Genomic DNA, 24858 nt, shown 5'->3' on the forward strand with positions numbered 1-24858 from the left:
GCTTCGTTAATAGAGTTCGAGGCGGCAAGTTCGTGCTGCCGGGAAGCTGACCAAAAGTGGCGGGCGTGTGACAATTAAATTGTCAAAGTCGCAACCTTTGGACGTGTGGCAAGTGTCGCCTGTCCGCTGGAACAGCTCATCCAGCCCCTCTCTCTTTTTTGTTTTTGTATTTGTATAGTTTTTGAGCCCCTTTCAATTATGATTTGTATCTGAAATTTGAAAACGAAAATATATTCTCACAAGCACTTTTCGCTTCCTTTTTGGACGCGATAAATGAGCCTCGATAGCTGTAATATCCAGGCGTGGCCGACCAGAATATGTGTGTGCTCTTTCATGTTGCTGCTTAATGAAATTCATATAATTTTATTCAATTTCTTATCAGTCCGTTTTGGCCCTAAGCAAATGGCCAGCAAGAGCATGCAAGCTCTCTTAACTTGACTTCTCTTTGGTCGTTAAGACGCGGCTGACTGCGCAGCCGACGTCTTTCCAGACGCCTGACTTGGAACCCCTTTTTTATTGGTCAAAAGCTGATCGGCAACTGATATTGCAGCCAACTGGAAATGAACCGCTAAGCCAGTCGCTCTCCACTGGAAGGCCCAGAGAGTTGGCCCACAGAGAATTGGCTAAGAGAGCGAGATTCGCGATAAACACGAAGCAACGAACGACGCTGGCAGCGATCTGTGCACAACAGGTTTTCATGGCTTAGCGCTTTTAGCGGCTTTTTTTCCAGCCAGAGAGTTCGGGCCGTGTTGCTGTTGTTGTTGTGGCTGCGGTTGTTGGGTTGCTGGACTGTATTACTCGGTCAGTCGGTCTTCGAGAGGTTGTTGCCTGTTTTTGCCGAGAGATCTTAACGTTTTGCAACGCTGCCGTTGCTGCTGTTGCTGCTGCTGCTTCTCCTGCCGATGTTGCTGCTGCACCGGCACTGCAACGTGTTGCTGTCGCTGCTGCGTCGCTGCTGCTGTTGCTGCTACTGCAGTCGGGCTGTGAGCCGATTGCAATTTTTATCCTCTTGCAGTTTCTGTGCGACTTTCTTGCGGGACTGTTTAAGCTGGTTGCGACTGCGCGCTAAAATACGTTCGCGCTTTTGGCTGAGTTTGTATTGAGTTTTCTCGTTTCGCTGGCGAATCGCGTGCGCGTTTTTTGTTGTCGCGTGCGCGCGTTTCCAGGGCGTTTTGCGTGCGATTTTCGTCGCTATTGTGGACCTGGCCAATGAACTGCGCGGATATCGAAATGGAAATGATTTCTTCGGCTGGGGAGGGCGAATGAAAATGAAAATCCCGCCTGCAGCTGGCACTCAAACTTAATCTGTTACTGTGCGGCTACCAACTGAAAAAAGTGCTCGTAAAAAGTCTGGCCAACAGTAAAAACCAATTCAGTGCGGCCATAAAACCAAATCAAAACATATATGCCAGTTTGTAGGCTCATATGCCCTATGCCAAGACAAGACTAGCATACATATAAAGTAATGTTAACAAAAGACCAAACTCGTTTCGATCGGCAACAAAAAACAAAAATATACGAGAGTATAAATAAATAAAAAGGCAAATTAAATTAAATTTATTTTTAATTACTCGCTGGCCAAAAGATCACATAAAGAGCGTACAATAAAATATTTGTATCAGTAAATTAATTATATTGTATATAGAAAAACATGTTGCAATAAAGCGGTCTTTTAATGACATACAAATAAAGAAACAGAGGCTCTAACTAAGTCGCCGATTCAGCTTCACTTCAATCTTCTCGCCGGGGCAAAAAACCGAAAGACTTAGGCAACGAACGCGCTGCCATTTTGTGGTGTCATTTGTTTGCAGCAGATAACGGCGCTTCGGGCGCCTCCGAATTGCCAAGTGATAGCAGCCGTAACAAACTAATTGACAACTCAAATCCTGCCGGATCGCACACAAAAAAAAAAAAAACGAAAATACAACACGAAATAAAAAAAAGTTAAAAAGAAACAATTGTTAAACAACGTTTCGCCTGCCACTCGGACTGTCGGTTTGTCGGCTTGTCGGTTTGTGGACCTGGTCGGCAGCCCCACTTCAATCAAATCGCTTCGCTGCCCCGAACGACGACAATTGCCAAGTGTGCCGCTTAATGTCTTCAAATGCATTTCACCAACACAGCCTGGCTGCTGCTGCTGCACAACAACGAAAAAAGAAGCTGAAATAAATTTACATAAATATTTCACTTGCCAGTTTTTGCTGCCAACCACATCCGCGTTTTATAGATTGAGCCTGGCCAAGATATCCCAGTGTGTGAGTGTGGAATCGCGTGTGTTTTTGTGGCCTTACTTCACAAGGAGATTCTGGGGGAGATTCCGATTCCAATTCCGAGCAAAGAGCCGTCAAAATCGTATTTGCCCTGCCGCAGGTGAGTTGTGTTGAACCGGAGCTTAAGTCCAACCGTTTGCTTCAGTTTTACGCGTTTGTAATTGGATTTTATGTGCAACTGCCGCCCATCGAGTGCTTGGCTTTTGCCTTTTGGCCAATGGAGATTTATCAATTAGCAGAGACAGCGATTTCAAATACAATTAACTGACAACTCAACTGCCGCTTTTGTTGTTTGAGCATTAAACCGTTAGCTAAAGCATTTTTAACTACAATTAATTGCTATGTTTTTCGAGTAGTGAGAAACTGTGCGAGTGAAAATTCCAACATGGCTCTAAAAATAATTTACATCCAGTCTGGCTTATGCTAAACGCAGAGTGCAACAACAGCAATAGCAATAATCAGAGTGCGCCATAATTACAAGTTCAGTTGAGCAATTTAAATAAAAACACTTCAACACTTTAACAATTGCCGCTTCCATATGGCCGGTGGTGCTGGTGGGATTGTTGAGAGTCTTGTGATGCAATTTATTGGAAAAGCGATTTATTTTTTCTTCCTCCTGTACAATTAAGAGGAAATACAGCTGTGAGCAAACGGAGTTTTTTATTTGTTTTTGTTTGATTCATTTTATATTGATAATTACAATTGCATGAGGCATTAGTGCTTTGCTTTTGGAGAGGAACTGGGCATGTTGGTCATTGCTGATGTTTGGCAAATAATGGGGCTTTTAATGGTTTATCAAATACAGGTATATGTCTCGCTTCGACTAAACGATGCTTAATGTTAGTAATTACAGATTTTTATTTGTGGTTTGATGATTTTTACATTCTAAAGTATGCTTTGGGGTAATAAATTATGAAGTCTTTTAATTTTTTGAACGTCCATAAATATTTAGCATTATTTACTGTATTCAAATTTATTTATTTGAGTTGTACAGCCTAACCTTTAGTTTAAAGAAGTACTATAAGTACATTAAATATAAATCTATATTTTCAATACATAAAAGGTAGAGTATTAATTTGAATCTTTCGAGCCTACAGCCAAGAACATCGCAATTAAAACGCCTAATCAGCTTTGAGGAAATCGCATTTTAAGAATAAAAAAGAGGCAGGAATAATGTTTATAAATAAATATGCAAAGAATTATTTAATACTCGATTCTCACAATTGCGGAACGCAAGTCACGAGATCCCCAGCCACCAGGGCGTGTGCTTTTAAGGGGCAGGGGCCAAGAAATTAAATAAAATTTATAGCCTGCAATGATGACTGCAACAACAACAGCTGCATCTCAGAAACAAAACTACAATAAAAAAGAAAAAACAACAAAGCAACTACGATAACAACAATTGTTTAATTGCCGAGCTCTGACAAAGAAATCGCCAAGTGGCTGGGACAAAATGCGACAAATGAGTGCAAGAAATGCTGGCCGAAGTCGCAGCCTCAGCGATTCTTGGTAGTCTGCGAGTTGTTAATTGTGGACTCGGATGAGTCAACAAGAAATTTTCTTAATAGCTGTTGTTACCGTTGCAGCTTTTTCCTTCTTTTTTAATTAATACTTTTTTCTGCCGCCGCTGCTATAATTTATGAACGTTTTTTGCGGACCGGCTGCTGCTGCGGCTGCTGGCTGCAATTAATTGTGACTGATTCAAAGCGTTGGTAGCGCGTTGCATTTGATTTGCTTGGCCAGTAATTGTACTCATTATGCTAGGCCATTGTTGTTGCTACTGAATTTTTTTTGCCTGACGTACGCGTCATTACACATGTCGTCTAGACCGAATGTCTGTCGATCTGTCTGTCAGTTTGACTGTCGTTTAGTCGGTGAAGCTGTCAATCTAGCTGGCTACCGATTAGCCACCACTGGCTGCCCTTTGTCCACACGATTGATTGTCATCGATGACGCACTTTGTTGACATTTGCGTGCTGCTGCCAGTGCGGTGTGATGTCATTACTGGAAATGTCACGCATCTCATGGAATCTGCTGCTATCGTTCTAATTGCATCAAGTTCGTTGCCCAAGTCTTTTGTTTCGCCACTCCCGCGCATTTCTGGCTTACACTGCCATCGATTACCGCAACCGAAAAGGCAACCGTAATGAGGCATGCGCAAATATTTCGCCTATTACTCAACTCCAAACCAGCCAAGCAAACAGCGCCAACAATGGTCGAAAATCGATGACTATAAGACGTTAGCAGGCGCCAACTTATGCATGCATACGTTTTCAAGTTTCCCCCAAACCATACCATACCATACCATCCATTCAGGCAGTCAGTCTTCTCGATGTGAAGAGTTTTCACTAATTTCAAGCCGCCGCCGAAACAAAACACGCGAATCGAAAAGCAACGGCAGCGCCAACAACAACATCAACAATGATAGACAGTGCTGCATAAATAAAAGTAAATTTAATGACAAGCAAAATATTTCTTGTCATGCCTATCAGATTACAAGATTTCTATATGAACCCGCTGACGATTCACCACATAGCAGCGCCTTATACAAATTATATACGTGTTTGTCTGTGTCGTTAGAGCATGATTACTGGCTCTCCAGAAGAGACAAACCGTACAGTTACATGTGGCCCAGTACATGACAAAGCCGTTAGTGTCATTTGAATGCGAATGTTGCAAATGTTACGAGTGCCTGGCAACGCCAGGTGATGATGCTGTCAGGGAAGGTGTCCCCACTTCCATAAATCGCCGCCAGAAACAGGCTTTGATAGAGCCGACATGTCCAAACTACAAGTTATTCGGCTGAGGATAACCCATGGCATCAAACCTCTTACATACATTTAAAATTGACCCAGTTTACACTGACTATGGCTAATCCTCACAAGTTCAACTTGAACAGTAGGAAGCGGTGAGCTCCCATCTATTTCGCTTAATTGTCTTCGAACGGAGACCTCCGCAGAGTGAGAAAACTTTTTGGCCATTACAAGCCCAATTGCCAAGCGAAAATCAATTTCACACGTTACAACAGAAACAGATCGAAACGAAACGAAATAAGGGCCACGAAAATTCATACTTCGAGGCAGACACAAAGACGCATGAAATTGCTAATTGTGTGAATGAAGGGCCCAGCCTATATCTAAAAAAAAATATTAACAGATATATACTTAGAAATACAGGCAGAAAAACGCCCTGGGCCGCCACAATTATAATCGTAGCGAATTCCCAGGCAACAAAGGAAATTTAATTACGCCGCATGTGGCAGGGGCAACCCTTTGAAATCGGTTTTGGTCTGTAATCAAGTGAAAAATTTCCAAATGGCCTAATGAATATTTTTAATCGAGCAGAAAACTGGGCGTGATCATTTTATGTTCATCTGGCTCTCATGAAAAATCAAATTTATTGAAATATTAAGCCCTAATGATGTTTATAAAAGCAGGTCATCAGCAATTCCAATTTGGCAACTATTTTGTCACTCACAACCGGACAATTGGAAAACTGACAGCACTAATTAATTGCAATTAAGAATGCTCTTTTTTCCACTTCCCCTAATTGGCAGCCGCGAAGTTGTCCAACAAATTCCGCTGGCCTCCCAAATCGACTATTTTTCGACTTTATCAGCGCAAAGCCATCGAGCAGGCGAGCGGCACATTCTATGTTTATTTAAATGGATAATTTGCTTAATTAATTTTCGAGTTGAAACGCTTCGCATTCATCATTTTAATTAGCCGCATGTTTGGGCTGAGGCCTGTGCGTTTATAAATAATTTATAAATATTGATTCGACAAAGATGTGCGGCAATAAAAATCTGCGAGCTATTAATTAAGAAAACGCAGTGTTCAAAATCAAACGCTCAATATCGAATGTCCCTTGTGAGGAAGCTTGGGCCGCATTAATCTTCGCGACAGCTTTTGGCCAAAATTCCGCAGCGGGCGACAGCCATTAATTTCACTTTAATGGGCTTGCAGCAAGACTCACCAAAACACAAAAAAAAATTATACAATTATTGCTTCGTGTTTCTGTATATTAGGTCTTACGAGCAACTCCAGACAAAGGCCACAAAAGATCGAATAAAAATTAGTTTTCCTTTGTTTTTGCCAGTCAGTTAGTCCATTTGATTTGATTTATTTTCCCTGCATCCACGTCGCTGCGATTTGCATATTTCTCGTAGGTGGTTCAATGAACTTGCTGTGGGTCCGCGGGGGGAAGTGTGCCCGGTGGGGGCGTTGTTAGATGAGGCGGCTGTGGTGGAACTGGTGGTGCTGTTGGTGGTGCTGGTGGTGCTGTTGTGGTGCTGAGACGACGACACTTCCAGCGCTTTCGGCTTGATTTGGCTCGCCTACGCGTTAATTTGAGAAATTTGCAAATATTTGCATGAAATCAAAAACGAAACGAAACCAATACAAATTCAAAATCAAACAAAGGCAAAATTTTTAATGAAACGGAAAATACCCTATTAAACATGTTTTTATTCAATTCAATTTAAACAGCTTTTATAACAAAAACATTCTTAACTTACTCAATCAGTACTAACTATATTAAAGATTTACAAAACTCATATTTGAGCATTCAGTTTATGTTTTGCAAACGCCATTTCATACCATTCTAAATTGATTAATTGAAACTCTTTTAAAAGTTGTATGCACAGGCCCATAAATATCCAGGGTAGCAATCCGATTGCACAATCGAGAAGTTGCTGGATGTGGCATTAAATAAATAACGCATTTGCGAAGCCATTGATAATGTCAATTTGGGCAGTCGGCAGGCAGACAACAATTGCAAACATTTTGCCAGCCCGGTAATTTCTATTAAAGCATTTTCCACTCGCCTAACGAGTTGGGACAGTCTGGGACTTCCTTAGCCTGGCTTTATAGACTTTAGTTTTAAGGTTTTAATTGCAATTGAGTTTCGACATGAACTGCGTGCATTTGCGCAATGATTTTCCCGATAGTCAGCAACATCCATGGGAAGCACAAAATTGGCAGTAGCTGTGGCACCAAGCTGCAAACGGCAGCTGGGAGAGTATCTTGGCTAATTGATAATTTCATTAATTTATGCACTTGATGCCAACAAACTTCGGCCACTGATTGAGATATTGGCAAGCGGGAAATGCTCTGACAGCAATTTGCCTCCGTTCAGCATTGCTCGCTAATGACCGACTTGGGTCGCTCTGACCCAAACCCATTATTACCCAGAGCCACCTAACTCATAGCCATTTATCTATATACATATCCATCTATCTGTCTATAAGCGTCTATCTACCGGGCAGCCTTCGCGGTAACCCCATAAATCCATTATAGCCCGCAACTGCCTCAATTCTTGTTACGCACTTGTTTGTGTGTAATCTAGAATGCTAATTAAGCTGCCGGCATTTGTTTGGTTGCTTAGCATACCTTGTGCTTTTTGCACGCACTTTACATACGCAGGAGGCTGACTACGTTGCTCGATCTCGGTCTTGCATTAATTAATAAACGTCGTGATGTCGCTTTTGAAGTGTCTGTCATTATGAGATCAATTAATAGGAACAAAATTCTAGATCAAGGCGAGAATCGACAAAAATGTCGCACAGCAAACGCGTGCGTGTTGTTATTGATCGACACGGCGTAGATATGGACCCGGGATTTTTCCAATCCGAATCCCATTCGTAGTTCGCGGATCTATTGCCGCAGACAGCACGACGTTAACGAGAATTATTACATCATCGCAATAGCCGACAGCTGCAGTAACGAAGGCAAATTGAATGGCCACATATCAATCATCCTTCCCAAATACACGCAACTATGCTGCTATTCACCTTTAATAGTAAGTTAAACTAAGCGCAAATAGTCGACTGCTAATACTATCTTTTTATTAATCCTAATTTCTTTCTGGTATTTTCTAGATAGTGTTTTATTCACCCTTAATCTTAAGCCGATTCTCTAGGGGGCTTACCATTTTTCCCAGTGCACTGTAAATTTATTTTCATTTTAAAATAAACGCATTTTTTCACCGCCTTATATTGCTGTGGCTGCCGCTGATGCTGTTGTGGCTGTTATAATTAATGTTGCTGATACGCGAAATGTTGTTTGCCGGGCTGTTTGTTTTGCTGCTTGTGGATATTGCTTCGATTCGATGTTACAAAGTTGCTCGATTTTGGCGTTGGCCGCACTTGTGCTATGTACACAGTTGTTGCCGGTTTTATGTTACACACAAATATTTGCTATACGCTATTAAAAACGGAGCAGCAGCTACACAAATTTGCCTTGCAAATCGCATTTGATATATGTTTAAGCGTTCGAGCTTTTGAACTTGATTTTGTGGCGGCGGCATAACAAAAGTCACGGGCCATGGCCTGCAGAGCGAGGGGGCGGGCGCGGGGTCAAGTACAACCCGCTGACCAAATGCAGCTGCGCCTGTGCGTGAGAACTAGCTGGGTAAACAACAATAACAACAACAGCGAGCTGCCTTATATATATCAAGATTTGAGATTTTTGCATTAGAGACTTGTGTGTAAGTTTTGTGTACTTGAAAACTGACGCCGCACGGCTAGCACGCATTTGTTTGTTGTTGTCCAGCACGGCTGGTTAATAAATTTCGCGATACTTATCAATTAGCATACGAATTACATGCCTTGCAATCATAAATAATGCGTGTTTCAAGCAGGAGGCAGAAATCAACTAGAAAACGCAAAAAGTACCCAGAAAAAACCCAACCGCTATTGATGCATACATTTTGATTGCCGCTGCAGTTGGCGGTTTTTTATTAGTTTTTTTTATTTTTCTATCAATTTTGGGTTCATTTTAGATTTGTTGTAATTTATAAACATTTCTACACACTTTTGACTCAAAGGTGCGTGTTTGATTTGCCTCCGATTAGGAATGACAAATAAACAACAAATCATGCGGCACGAAACGAATGACTAAGGCAACGAACTTGATGGCATGATCAAGAAGTCCACAACGGCTGTCCGATCTCCCCTCAACCACCACGCAACCACGCAACCACCCGCACTTAGTTCGTTCTTTTTCCCGCCGATCCGTTGATCCATGGCTGGAGTCTCATTGTTATGCTCGACACTTTTGCGCTATATTTACAAATTGGGCCAATAAAATGAACACCAAGACACCACCACCGACTCGAGACCAGAAATGTAGGGCCATAAAAATTGAGCTGATAGCGATGGAAATAACAACAGTCCACCGCTGATGAATTTTTATGCATGTTTATATGACGGTCATATAAAAGTCGCGTCTAGAAGTCAATGATCGTTTCGGGGCCTCCAGACGGCGGGGGAGTCATTAAAATGCCCAGCAAATAAATCAAAAAACTAGCTCCGAGACCCACCACTTGATTACGTCTGATCGGGCCAAGCAAACTCCGCCCGCTTCATTAGCACATCACCTGCTGGGCCACAGCATCCACAAAGATGACAATAATGCGCTAATCTCCAACAATACAAAAATTGCGGATTAGGTTATTGTAACTTTCATATATACAATGATCTGTAAATACGCCTTTGGTTCAAGAAGATAGGATTCCAGTGTATTATTTTTTAATTTTAAGTGAAATTATTTCCCAAACATATACAACTTTTCCTGTATATAATCTCAACTACAGGATGATGCATATTAAGTACATAATTCTTTTCGAACTGTGCAAAAGCTAGGCTCTAATTGACTACCAAAAATTTGTCTTGTCATTCTTAACAAGAATTTATATAGAGCATAACGGGGGAAGAACATCTTTTAGTGGGTTACAGACATCCGCGCAGTGCCGTGGTATTATTCACTCAGCTTGAGTGTAATAAAAATGTTTGCCATGGGATTACGATAGATAGATGGATGGATGGATGAATGGCGATGGAGAGAGCGCTAAGCTGACACGGCGCTGGGGCACGCGCTAAAACGTTTGGAAACCGAAAACGTTGATAAATCGATCGATCTGAGCCGAGTTCAATCAACGCGCCATCTGAGCGTGTAAGCCCCTCTTGCCACCGCCCCCGATATCTAAGTGCTTATTGAATATTTGTGGGCTGGAGTCATGCCGCATACTCATACTCGTACTCGTACTCGTACTTGCTCATATCGCCTATCTGCTGCTCCAGATCTGGATCTGAATCGGATTCCGAATCCCAATCTGGATCTGGCAATCGATTGCCGTGTTGTCAGCCCGGCGACACTCGGCCCCATGATTTATGCGTATTTAGATACTTTTCGTTGTCGTTGGCAGGCATTTAACGCATGTTAGCGTGTGGGTGCTTTTTTCTGAGGCAATTACGCCCACAAACTGATTTTCGATTTCGACGATATTGGCAGCGCATTTGAGTCGTAACTCGTAGGGAAATTCCCACATTTTTGAGCCTGACTCAAAGAAATTCGCAGAGTTTTATCGTTTTCTGTTTTTGTTTCCCTTTATTTCACTTTGCCTTTCAATTTTAAGCTGTGATAATTAAAAGGCAATAAAAATACAGGCAGTCGAACTCAGCCACCAGCCGACTCATCCGGCGGCATTAGAGCCATGACTAAGTGACGGCAACTGCTCCTAATTGGCCACATGCCAAGTGCCACTGAACGAGGAGCTTGTCCTAAGCCTTTGGCTTGTTAGTTTGCCAAATTGCCAAACACTTAAACTGGTAGAAAGGATTGTGGGTTGAGTGCTTCCTGATTTTGGCCAGGAATGCTTAGCACAGCCAAGGATTTTCCAGCCTTTCTTTGAGTGCCAGCTGGTCTCGTGGCTTTTATGATTTTAAAAATTTAAGTCACGCTTTTGGCAATTAAGTGCCCCAACACCGAACCGACCGGCTGCAGGCAGTGTGGCCTCCTTAGACAGGTGCTGCCCTGCTCCTTTCGTTCGGAATGGTAGCAATGAAACCGGAGGGGTGTTGGCTTCCTTCTTCTTCGCCAGCAGACCCCCGCTGGATCTGTATTTTCTCACCGCAATACGTTTGTTTGGGCGACATGAGTAGCATTTGCAATTATTTTGCGGCTCATTAAAGTTTTAAACACGTCGCTCACGTAGTGACGCGTCTGTCAGACGGCTGCCATGTAGTCGAGTGGCACCCTCTGCCCGCTCCCACACCCAATGGCTCAGTGGTTCGGTGGCTCAGTGGTTCGGTGGCTCAGTGGTTCGGTGGTTCTCTGCTCCTCCAGCCTGCGAAAATGTCATTAAAATCTCAGGGGAGTTTTACGGTTTTGGCTGCTTTGATTTCGCTCTGGCTTTGGCTACTTTTTCTCAATGTTTTCTTGCTTGCGAAATCAAATAAAAGATTTATTTTTTATCGCTCAAGAGTTGTTTGCTAAGCATTGTTGTTTGTTCAGCTCATGTCTGGTTTTTATTTTATGATTATTAAAAATTTTTTTCTTTTTTTCTTTTGATAATTGCCGTCGCCCCAACAAAAGACTTAGGCAACAAACCTGGTGTGTTTCTTATATTGTTTGGTATTTCAGCGCGGGTAATAAATGATTTATTTTGGCTTGTGTTTGCCGGCGCTGTCCGTTGCAATTAGTTGGGGCTTAATTGAAACCGAAGCAACCGCCCAAAAATGTTTTATTTTTTCTACCGGAGTTGCGTCCGTTTTACTCTTCCCCTATCTTTCGGGCCGATCAGCCAAGGCTGCGGTGTCAGGCTGCATTAATGTGTCGGCCTGGTTTTCTGGTTCAAGTACGTTTCCTTCGTTGACGGCGGGCAAATTCCATTTCATGGCCATTTGCATGGAAATCGCCTCGTCGTCTTCCGTTGTCAATAACGATTTCCATCATCATCATCGTCATCAGCTGCTGCTGCTGCTGCTGCTGCATCATCCTGTCCCCGGATTGCATTCGGGATCGTGTGTCTACCACTGAAAGTGGAATGCGAACCAGTTTTGTGGCAGCTAAGATCGAATCTCCGTTCCCCCCACCCAAAAGCCCCACTATATACGAGTAGAGCCTCAACTGGCGTGCAGTTTTCGCCAACTAATGAAATACATATATGCAAAAAATCAAACTAAAGACTTTGGCCCGTTATCAGCCGCCTGTATTTCTCGGAGTTTCCCCCTATCCGCCGATTTCCCCTAGCCGCATACCGCTTTGTTATAGTGAACATCAACGGAACGGTTTTCGGGTCTTTTGTCCCCAAAATAGTATGCATAATTTATGAGACACAGCCCGTGGTTGCATCGTTTTATTATGCTAATATCGCCGGTGGTAATTTGTTCATTCCGTTTCTGGCCAGCTGGGCTTAGTGTCATAATTAAGCGGCTAATTGATTTGTTGCAGGCGTTTGTTATTATTCCGTTTTATGAATTGATTGGTGATTAGTGATTAGCCAAGGCTCGCAAAGGTGCCAACAGCTTCATCAATCAATTAGCCATGCCGAGATGTATTTCCCCGATTGCGTGGTCAAAAGTAAGACGGAAAAAGAAAAATATATATATTATTTAGAAAAAAACGCCTGTCCCGACTAAACTGCGAATGCAATCGCAATCGCAATGAATTTGGCAATAGCTGGACACCCAAAAGAAACAGCAACGGAAATGCCATAAACCATATAAAAGAGAGCAATGATTAGAGGCTGCAAACTGCGACTGCGACAGCGACAGCGACTCTAGCAGTCGACCAGTCTTGAAGTCTTGACCACGTCGTCGTGTCTGTCCTGACTTGGCCATAAGTTGTGGCTGCGCTCCATGTTGTTTGGCCAGAGTGTGTGCCCCCGCGAGAGGTCGTCCAGTCAGCCAGAGAGATCCGGCTCGGGTTTTGGCCCAGACTCCGCGACTGCAACGGCGACTGGGCGATGCTTGTTACAAATATTTTAAAGCGCTTAATAATATGCAGTTTATTATTGTTATTGGCATCGTTGCGGCACATAAAACATGCAATTGGCATTATTAACGCCATCGGCTGGGGTCGTTTGGTTGTTCGAGGGAGTCCGCAAACCAAATCAACTCCTTTTCTGATTTCTGCAGAATTTTTTTATATTTTTTGCGGGGCGTGTGTGGGAATGCTGCAACGCTGATTGATTATGCTCACTGGCCAACTGGCGTTTGTAATGTAATGCTTTTAGCGTTTCCTAAGCAACCCAACCCAAAACTTTGTTCACACCTGGCCAGGGCATTAATAAACATCGAAATTAACCGCACTCTAATTAACAGAAATACATTTGAATATCGATATGGCGGCATGGCGGCATGGCGGCATGGCGGTCTGGCGATCTGGCGATCTGGGGTCGCATTCGGCACGCAAGCGACATTGATTGAATCAAAGGAAACCAGCCGTTGCTGGCTAATTAAAAGCAAAAGTGTTGCTAATAAATATTTTTATATAATGGCTTCATAAAGTGCGTGTTTCGTTCGGGATCTGCTCTAGCGGAACGCGAGTTGAATAATAAAGCTCATGGCTCTCTGCTCTAAACACGATTATGAATACGAATAGGATTCGAGATTGAGTTTGGGTATGCATTCGAGGTGCATTAGTCTAATGAGCGGACCGAAAAGATTTGCGTGACTTGCCAAAAACGTTTTTTTTTTTCATATACCGAGCTGTTGGCTAATTCTTCGACTCCTTGAGCCGTGGGCGTGATGTGGTGTAAATTCGATTGCATTATGCTTGTTCCAGCAAGAAATTAAATTAAACTTCATATGGGCATTACAACTGACATGTACACCAATCAAAGAAATCTTTTAGGTATATACTAAATTTGTCACTTTAGTCAAACAAAAATCGCATAGACTGGCAAATAAAAACAGCTTAAACACAATTTATAATATGTTAACCTCCGCCTATGGAAATTTCCATATTTAAATAAAATAGCTTTTTTTGCGAAATCAATTCGACAAATTCATTCTATGCATACGAAAACCCAAACTTGTTCTATCGCATTTGAGCCAAAATCCAGATTAAGCTATTAAAATTCAATGATCTCGAATCCAAACCTCTGTTAATCTCAGTCAACTTCAATTTCCACATGAATTTTCGGCTTTTATCGCGCAGTTCACCTCTTTTCGAGTGCATCTCGTGGTGTGAGAGATGCAATATATCTCTGCACTGCCGGCTGATGACTGATTTCGATTTCCTTATTGCCAAATTGCTGGCTTTCAAGTAAGCCGCCATTGCCGCCGACGCGTCGCTAACTGCGTGCAAATGCGGCGGCAACGCGGCGTATGCGCATTTTTAATTGCCCCAACATGTTGCAGCGAAGATTGGCAGCACCGCTTTTATACATTTTTTTCAAATCATTTTTTTCCATAGCTTAGCTTTTTGAGGCAATCTACCTCTCTGTCAAATCGCTTGCGGCGCGGCAAATTAAAATTGACATTTGAACAGCTCCAACTCCGCCGCGTTAATTTCAAATGGCTCACCATTTTTGGGCAGGCAGGCGTTTACTTTTTTATTTTCGCGCACTTTATGAATTATCAATATGGAGCCGCCGCCCTGCGGATGACACAAAATGTGAACTGTTACTGGCCAACTGCCGCTTTTGGTCTTTTTCGGCGGCTTTTCGCAACGCAGGAAATAGTTTCCATCGCAGCCGCTCCATATAAGGTCTAAGTATTTGCCAAATCACACGCCACACAGTCCCCCAAAGACAATGCCGTCGTCCAGTTTGGTTCAGAGCAATCTTTGGGGTATTCCAGGAGGTCAGGGGAATCAGGGGTATCAATGCTGGGACCAAAGCCAGAGCTCTGGTCACGATTTTAACATTTTTGAGCATGCGCAGTGCGCACCCCAAAATTTTGCAGCGTTTGCCCATTAATTTTCATTGAAAACGTTTTCATATTTTGCCACAGTTTTCAGTTTTCAGTTTTCTCGTCGCTGCCCCAAACTCGATTGCTGTGGTTGTTGTGGCCACATTTTCGTATAGCACAATATTTTCATTGTAGTGTTTTGGCATATATTTATGTGCCGTAAAAAATGCGATCAAGATAGCAGCCAGGACCAGGTCCAACCCATGGCCCAGACTGGCTTTTCCAAGTACTCGACCAAGTACTGCCCACATGTGCACTCATAAAAATGCAAAATTCAAAACACAATTTATGTAAAATTCGCATGTTAGGATCATTAAATGGGAGAATGAATATACATAAGTTTACATAAGGGATTAGGAATCCCTTTAGGTTTTAACAGCACTTTTTTGATTTAACTATTAACTATTCTGTACAACTATTTCTGATTTCTCTTCTTTTTTTTCTGTGTGATAGCTCTGCGGTTCAACTTTGCACTTCAATTGCGGCCCGTAGTTTGGGGGCGCTGGTGCAAATTAATGGATTCATTCAGCATTTTGGCAGCTGCGGCTGCGCGGCGAAGTTCAATGTTTATGTTAACAACTTGGCACCTTTTGGATGGCCGCGGGAGCTGGCGGGCGGGTGTTCCTCTTTTAATTGAATTTCTTGTTTAATTTATCAATTAGAGTGTGGCCTTTGTTAATTAAAGGCTGACCGGCTTAAATGCTGGCCAAATTAGCGGCCAACTAGCATGGCCATTTGGGACGCAGTCAGGAAACAAAGAAACCACAAATTGACCGTTCTGTTATTGTATTTTGTATTTTGCATTTTGTGTTTTTTGTTTTTTGTTGTCTTCAGAGGTTTTATTCTCCCATTTTCGGGGTGTGGACCAGGGCGAGTCCCTGGCTCTGCCGAGAAACAAATGCTAATTATATGGCTACCGAGTACGTTTCCCCTACGAAACGAAGCTCTTATTGATTCTCGACGCTGGGCAAGGTTATGATTTCGCATTCGCGTCTCTTTCTATCTTTCTATGTTCCTCCGACGGCAGCCACGCCCCTTTAATTGCCACCTAGCATTTAAGTTAACTAACTGTTCATAAATAGTTATGGCATACACGGTCGGTCAGCCGGGCATTTGAGCTAAAAACTCAACTCAAAAGCCCGGCTGCGCCCACAAAACTTGGCTCAGTACCACAATCTGCAGTCATTGCAGGCCAACTTGGTAGTGCCTTTTTGTCTTTAGGTCTTGCCATTGTTAGCGCAACAAATTTATTTTCCCACTCTCGACTGGAGCTTGGTTTTTACCGAAACCGCTGCTGCCTCCGCTGCTGCCGCTGCCATTGCCTAAACAAAAATTAGTTAATTTAGCGCATTTTGCTGGATTTTAGCACTGCTGCTGCCAATTTGATTTGCGGGCCAATTGCTGATTGCTTTATTAACCGTTAATTCGCCGTGCGAGCCATGTCCTTGGTCCGAAAAATATGGCTTCCGCAATGCTTAAACAAAAATAAAATATTAATGGTTCCTAGAGTAAATATTGGGATTGGTAAATATGATTTCAATATCTTTACCCCAGGCAAAATAAGGCGCACTTAAGAGAGTCCATTAATTCAAAATGGATTTTTATTAGGTTTGCAGGCTTGGCAATGCTAAAGGCTTCTAAAAAAAATCGTTGATTTAATTTAAAACAGAAATCTTATTAACATATCTCAGGAAGGAGGAATATACTTAGAAAGCAAATTAGAGCTGAGAGGTATAATTCAATTGTTGATCAATTTGCCTTCGATCTTATTTTATCATTGAATTATAAGCAAAGTTCTTGAATTGAATTTGATTTTAACAATTCAAATAAGCTGACCACCCATTTCCTCTTCATTTACGAAGATGCACCGTTCCGGTTCCCATTGTCAGCTGACTTTTCACCTTAATTAAATTATGCGTCTGCTCTCTGAGATTGGTCCAGCCGGAGTTTTCCCAGCTTCATAAATTTACCAAATGCAAAGCGGAGCAAATGCGGCCAGATCTCAGGCTCCCAGGCATAAATCAGACGGCTCAAAGGAGACCCCACACACAATTGAGCCCGAGGGGCGGCATTTCATTCATACTACACATGCGTGGACTGTTCAGATCTGCCCCAACATTTGGAGGTGTCGTTTATGCAAATACGCCACGTCAAATGCCACAAAAAACCGAGCACGCCCAACATGTCGCAGTGGATGTCAGAGGGCGTATATAGTGGGGCCTAATTGCCCGATATACTCGAATGTGGCTGGAACACAGCCTATTGTAATGCAAAAATCGAGCTAAATGCAGTCTCTCATGAGAATGAATGAATGAATGACTGAGTGTGTGAGTGGCGCATTTGCATAAATTAAGCCACTTGGAGTCGATGCTGAGATGTGGATATCGATGCCGTGTGTCAATCAGCGGCGCATGCAAATCAATCAGCCGATGGACAAGTTATTCGTCATACAGCAGACAGTTGGCCACAATTTATGAGCCATCAGCAGGCCACTTAACAAGCGCAAAAAACACAATATCAATGGCCGCAATAAAACAAACAAATAAACAGCAAACACTCAGCCACAAAAAGTGCTTAAGGCTTGCATTGCTTTCGATGCGTTGTTAAGAGATGCGTTAATCATATTTATTTATATCTATTTATGGTCACTGGATTGCCTGGCCCTCCCAAAACATACTAAAAAAAACATGAATATAGTAGGCAACAAAAAGTGAATGTTTTTATGCTGAGCCATACGTCAGTTGGCCCGACGAGTGGTACCATCCCATACAATTATGACTTTACACTTTGTGCCACCTTTTGGGTGGTTTACGATCCGCCGGTCAGCGTTTTATGGCCCATCGTTTAGGCCCGCCTAATGGCTGTTAGCTATGAAAAAGTGTTGACACTTTACTCGAGACCCCCTTTTTTTGAGACAAAATATCAATAAATGCTCGTAAAACGTAAGCCCCCCAAAGAATATGCCAAAAAATGAAATCTAAGCGATCGGGGTCTTTTCATTTCATTTCCGTTTCTCGTCCAAAGGAATCAAAAAGCTGCCATCGTGTTAATGCTGTGCGAAGAGGGTCCACAAAAGGGACCAAGCTCGTGAACCGACTTAAGTATTGTCAGGGGATTAGGCATTAGTTGGGACTTGTTCTCGGCTTGTATGTGAAAGATCTGCATACGATTATTAGATGGCGATTTGAGTGGGCTTGCGGTGAATTCGTGAATGAAGTCGGTCGAGCAGAAGTCATGAATGAAACGCTGCTATTGTGAATACTTTTACTACCTAGGGTTCATTCACCAAACTCTACATGTGTAGCAACCTATAAGCACCTTACAAAATTACTTGCGCCCATTTCGAAGGCAGAGACCCCACCCATTGGGAAACCCATAAGGAAAATGTTAAAACTCAAGCAAAAAATAAGCGCTCCGACCATTTTGGCAATTTGGAGCAGAGCAGGCTGCAAGAAATGTTGAAATACTTAACAAAATCCACAAGTAACGACAACAATAAAAAATAAATGAACGTTTTTATAGCTTTTCAATTGATTTTAAAGTTTTTGGCGTGCAGAGCAATAAATAAAACTGCGTACGGCGCATTATACAATAATAAATCTCCGAGACCCAGTCGCAAAGTCCCATTCGATGTGTGAGTGCACTTGTGCGCGAATACTCGATACGATATTCGCAGGTATTCGTATTCACAGGTATTCGCAACAAAAGTGGGCGTGCTGCGTGTTTCGTTGTTGGCAGCGCACTTTGCGCATTAAAATGCCGCGCATGCGTGCCAAAGTGTTGCAACGTCAGTCAGCCAAGTCACCAAGTCACCAAGTCGACCGAAGTTGCCCCGCTCCCTTCGACAGGATGTTGCATCCAGATCCAGATCATGTTGAGCAATATCCCAAAGAAACACTTCTGATCGGAAACGAGCCCCTCCTCACGGCACCGCACTTTTTTGTCGCCGTAATTAATGCCGCACTTTTATTCATAATAAATTCACTTTAAATGCATGTTTTCTCGCGCATTAAAAGCGCATAAATTAAAAATCAACACCCAAATGCGTCAACAGGCGTCTCGCAAGCTGCGTGTGGCAGAGTTGCATGGCGTTTTTGGCGGGGATTCGGCTGGGACGTGGCCATGGCCATGGCTGCCTCATCACTCATACGCAATGAAGACATTTATATGGCAAAAGCCATTTAGCGCCAGCATCGTTGTCGTTGACGCTTCTTTTTGGCGCCACCAGTAGCAGTTGCTCAGGGCAGGGGTGTGGAGAAAGGGGGCTTTTTGGGGCTTTGCATAGGTGAAAACTACAGGCAGCAACAAAACACACCCATAAACTTTCGTTCATTGCATTTTAAGTTTAATTGCTAAATGTTCAAGTATTAAAATCCTATTAACAGCCAACAGCCAAGCATCTCATTTTAATAAGAAAATGATGACCACGGACTTTGTATGTCCAATATAAATATATTTCTCAAAGTCATTATAAAATTCAGGGAATACCAAGAAACCACCTGCAAGCAAAGTGAAATTATAAACAACGCTTGATGAGGTTTATCATTCAATGTTTGGTTCGACATTTGTGGTATATTATATGTTATATTTTACATATGTTGCAACTTTGGCTATCCCCCTCTGCGGCACGCCCCTGCTTCGGACCTGCTCACGCAGTGGCCAGCTTCTTTTGGCCATCCATCCAGCCGCCATCCGCCATCCACCCATTCAGCTAGCCAAGCCTATGGCTTATCTGGCGGACTTGGCCATTTTCTGGCCGCAACACAGCACACGCAATGGGCGTCGCCAGGCACCTGTTGCAGCGGAGACACTTGCTCTTGTCGCCCGATGAAATCAGAGCAAGGCAAGACACACACTTTGTGTATCTGCAAGTCTGCGCCATGGAGTGAGCATATATATCTACACTCGGGCAGCGTGTATCTATGTGATGACAGCGACTTGTGCGTTGGCTTTGCCTGTGGAACATGTTAATTCGAGTGTTGCATAAGGGGGAAAAACGGGGGAAAACGGGGAAAAACGGAGTAACGCTACATGGCAGACCGTTGGCTGGAATCTGGGAGCTGGGGAGCTGAGAGCTGAGAGCTGGAAGCTGCTCCTTATTTTATGTAATTGCCAACTAAACACTTTCGGGCTTAATGTCCCCTCTACGCCCCATTTCAAATGTGGCTCGTCGTTTATGTCTAATTAAAATTGCTCTGCGTGCCGGGCGTGCCAAACGCTAAACTGGTGCTGTTATTGTTTTTTTTTTGTCTCTGGAGGTGTACTTATATGTACTTATATGATAAGTGTGCTGATTTGTATTAATTATAACGCTTTAATGTGACTTCGCTTGAAACTATTTGCAGTGCACCACAACTACTACTCATTGGCATTTCCTGCGCGAACGCAGTCTTCCTGCTCCGCTGGGGCAGTCAAAGTAAGTCAATAAATCTATGCAAAACTTATTATAAGTCATATGACAAACTGCGAGGCGGCACTTTAATTACCTGTTTTGCCACACCGAACCAGCTAGCTTAATAAGCCGCCTTAATTTGGCTTAATTTGCGGGCGGCCACAGGGTCGTATGAGTAACGTTTAATTGCAGGCCAAAACAAAGGCGGCCAGCCAAGTCGCAAGAATTTCAGCTGGAATTGCTCATTACGAACGGGCCATTCCTCGGAAATAGCTCACAGTAGCTGGCCGCCATAACAATAACAATAATAATAATTAAAAACCAATTTTTGCTAACTTTTTCGCTTCGTTTGTTGGTTCGGCTGGGCCGTTAGACAACAACTAACTGGGCTATAAACACATGCCACATACTCGTATGTACATATGTCGGTTGCTGCCTGCTATACGAATTTGCTTAGTCAAGCGACCATAAACGGCGTCCGAAATCCAACAAAAAAAATATAATAATAATAATAATAAACTGGGCGCAGCGCTTTGCCGCAGAGCGAAACAGAAAATTAAAAACATCTAGATCTGCGAAAGAGATTGCGGCTAAATATTATTGCAATTAATAATTAAGCAATAAAATTTAGCACCCTGCACTGGAATTATAACAGCCGCTATTAACAATTAAGCCTTGCCACTTAGGCAGATGCCAACAGCAGGCAAAAAAAACAGTAATAATTCTTGTACAAAACTACAAGCAATGGCAAAAAATGTCTGTCCAAATTTTTCGTCCGCCGCATTAGCAACTGCAATTGTTGCTGCATTTACTGCATTTACTGCTGCCACTGGGGTTAGGCAACAATTAAGCAATTTTCATAATTACAAACAATGACCAATTTTTTGACACGCTTGCAAAGCGCGCAAAATTTTTTTGATTTTAACCAGCGGCAACCTGCGGCAGCAACCAGCAGCAACAACAACGGCCAGCAACAACATTGCCGCAGCAAGTGCAACTGCAACGGCAGCGGCGCAAAACGCTGATTTGTGTCTGGTCGGCAGTTGATGCATGTTTAATCAGTTTTGGCTGCAGAATGGGGGAAATTTTTACTTCAATTGCTTGTGGTTGAAAAATGCATGCTAAACGAAAAGAATTGTTGCCGTAGGGAATTGATTTTTACACGATCTAGTGCATTTTGTCTTGTAACTGAGCAGTATTTACAGGAAGGTCGCGTATTCAAGCCGTAATTATAGTACTGCATTAAAACCCATTGTAATGAATACTTTTTAAGATATTTTATTTATGACTAACAAATAGCTTTGCTAATTATACAGCTAATACTTCTATTACTTAGCGCAGACAACCAAAATTCTAAGGATAGAATTTTTTAGAGTGCAGCAAACAGAAAAGTACCATTACACTTTAAGTAGCCAAATCTCCCGAAAAGCGCAAGCTCACATGCTGCATGGCTAAATGGCCAACAACCGGAGGGGCTGGCGACAGGATGGGGGGATACCGCAGCTTCCACCTGACAACAATCACGTGCCCAGCAAATGTGCGGCAGACAATTGACCAGCGGCTGCCACCGACGTGTCGTGCATTAGAGTTGCGATTGTGGCATCGAGGGGTGGGGATGTGAACCGATTTATATAATCAGCAGCGACACAAAACGTGGCAGCATACGGCAAATAATTCGCCGCTTTGGGCAATCTAAAACAATTTGCGTTTTGTGTATCGGACAGGGAAACACCGAAAATACGAGAAACGATTGCAGTTTTGCCGTTTGGGTCTCAGCATTTTGCGTGCTGTGAGATTGGGCAATTGGCTGGTGTTGGTCAGTGGGTGCAGTGGCATTTTTTTTGCCGGACTGGGAGACATCTGAGCCACGTTGTTCCACCCGCAATTAATGCATAATAATTGCGAACGAAAACCGAGTCGAGTCAGCGAATCGAGTTGCCACAAAATGCGGCAAGTGTTGCGAATGCAACCGGCCAAGTCTCTAGGGTCTTCGCCGGCCACACGATATTAAACAATAATTGTAACTGTAAAGTGAGCTTAACGTGAGTGCATCAAAGCATAATCTCTCTTGCAACAGAGATATATAGATACAGATACAGATACAGATACGAGTGCAGACGGCTGGAAGCCAAAGCGCAGACTGTAAAACAAAACACAGAAAAATATTCATTGAAGAAAAAAGCCAGCCAACAGACAGACGGACAGACAGACAGACAGGCAGACATACAAACAGACAGACAAACCGAGGAGTCAAGAAACTTGGCTAGTACGTAAAACATACCGCCTTATAATTAGAGCAGAAATTCTGACGTTTCTATTTCAATTTTCCAACAAACGCCACGCAAAACTGCCACGCCAAGTGACGTTTTGATTGAGTGATTGGCAACAAGACGTGGTCTTCAGCCGACTGGGTCGCTTTTTGGACCCGGTAGCCAACCAGGCAGCAAGTGTTTGCCCACTGCGGTCTACTACCTCACTACTCCACCGCTCTGCTCCATGCCAATCCGATGCGATGGTTGCAAATATCTGCATACCAGGCTCTGGCCACTGGAATAACTGAATGAAAATCGTTGTGAAAGAAGGTCTCGGATTACCCTCGACAGCGATCCGTTGCAGGTTGCTGTCGCACTCCAAATCCGGCACGTAATTCAAGCTCGGGAGAAATTTCCAACGCGGTAACAACAAAAAAAAAAAGTTTCAAGCAGCTATGGGCGAAATGTCACACATTTGTACAACAATTTTATATACAGCACATATAAGCCAATAAGACAACAGCAATTATACACGGCAGTCTTATAAGCAAACAGGGTTATATGTTTTGACCACAGTCCAGTAGATGGAAAAATCTCAGTGTTCGTGTATACATTGTAGCCGCATTTATAATTATCACAAGACAATTTAGCAAAAATTAGAAAAATCAATGTTGGGTCGACCACACCCACCTTATGCCATACGAGTTCCAAGTGGTAATTGCACCAATTTGAATACGTTATAAAAGCGAATGAGCAGCAAATCGATTAGCGATCTAACGCGCCCATTGTGTGCCCGTATCGGATCTCTTTTTATTTTCCATTTTTTTTTCTTTAATTTTTTTCCCCCATCCGATCGAAGCGTTATATAGCCAAAGCTATAGCGCACGAGCTAGACGCCGAGACGTTTGTCCGGCTGTTGGTCGAACCGATCGGATCGGATTGGATCGATCGACTTGCGGATACTGCCACCGCTCAATGTGAAGGTCAGTAGGTGGCGGCCGGCAACCAGAAACTGCAAACAATCAATTAGAATGAATGCCTAAAACGGTAAAATCCATATGTGCACTGTGCACCAGATAGTTCGGAATGGTAGTAGATAATGCCATGCACATATGTGTGTATATAGCTGTCGATCAGGAATATATATGGGTGTGCCGGCACACCGATCTGTTTCCAGTCTGGGCCTCAAGATCAAGGTGAGACTGGGACTGGGAGCCGTGTAAAAAAACAAAGGAAGTTTAATTATGCACCGGTTTTAGATTACGCATGGTATTCTGGAAGTTCCGGAAAAGATAACTACTTGAAGTGCAAGTTTTATTTAAATTGTATTGTCAAATAACTCCAATGATTAGTATTTCTTCCCGCAACTAACACTTTATGCAAACATAAGTTAGGCAGTAATAACACTTATTATCTTAATTACACTTATTTAAGGAAATTCGGTTTTTATGAAAAGCTCTTAACAGATTTTAAAGCAGATTTATGAGTCAGGATTTCTGTTATTAAGTCATTAAATGGGAACTTCCCAGCTTATGTGTAATAAATAATCAACTACTAGCTCGAGTAGATGAACATTAAAAGACTTTTTACGGAAGACAATTTGCAGAAGTCAGGTCTGTATTATAGCAGCGGGCTTAAGTACCTGTGGTCAATCAATAATTTGTTGTTCCAAGAAATCGAAACCGTAAATTCCCCAATCGATGGCCATTCGAAAGCGTTTTCGATAGTTGGATTAGTGTCGCCTTAGCTAATGGCCAGTTGGGCCGGTCAATACTGGTACGATGCTAGTGCTCTTTGTGTTGTTAATTGCTTTCTTTAATGCCAGTGTTTCGTGTACCGTTGACGAGATCAAGTACCGCCCACGCCCCCACAAGGAAATACCAGATGGCAAAGCTCTCGGCTCGGTGCTCCAATTTGATTTGGACTGTTTTGACAGTCTGCAGTTATTGTTTGATGCGCTGTCCAAGTGATGAGTTCATTAAGTGTGCCATAATTGAGCCTTTAATGCTAAAGTTGGCCACGTGAATGGGCGTGCGTTTTGACAGTCAGATTGACTGACTGCCCGAATAGTTTGCTCTTGTGTTTGGTTTTTGCTGACTGACTGACAGGCTGACACTGATGGGCCAAAAGCAGTTGTGCTCTATGGCTAGGCGTTTGGGCCAGTGAAATTGATACAATGGGACGCAATGAAAGTAGGCAAGCGCAGACTAAGCCAACTGCTTTGATGGCCACCACTTCCTGCTCCGC

General features: G+C 42.9%; 1 protein-coding gene across 1 annotated transcript in view; it reads left to right on the plus strand.

Annotated features, from left to right (window-relative positions):
• Positions 1-1928: 1928 nt before the first annotated feature.
• Positions 1929-24858, plus strand: part of LOC6554444 (rho GTPase-activating protein gacU) — a 63088-nt gene continuing 40158 nt past the window's right edge. Inside the window, exons 1-2 of the mRNA XM_015153832.2 lie at positions 1929-2370; positions 20313-20383. The gene's annotated coding sequence lies outside the window, so the exon portion shown is untranslated. The remainder of the gene's footprint in view (positions 2371-20312; positions 20384-24858) is intronic.

The sequence above is a fragment of the Drosophila erecta genome, unplaced genomic scaffold (genome assembly GCF_003286155.1).
Source record: "Drosophila erecta strain 14021-0224.00,06,07 unplaced genomic scaffold, DereRS2 tig00000000-arrow-pilon, whole genome shotgun sequence".
Classification (NCBI taxonomy): Eukaryota; Metazoa; Arthropoda; class Insecta; order Diptera; family Drosophilidae; genus Drosophila; species Drosophila erecta.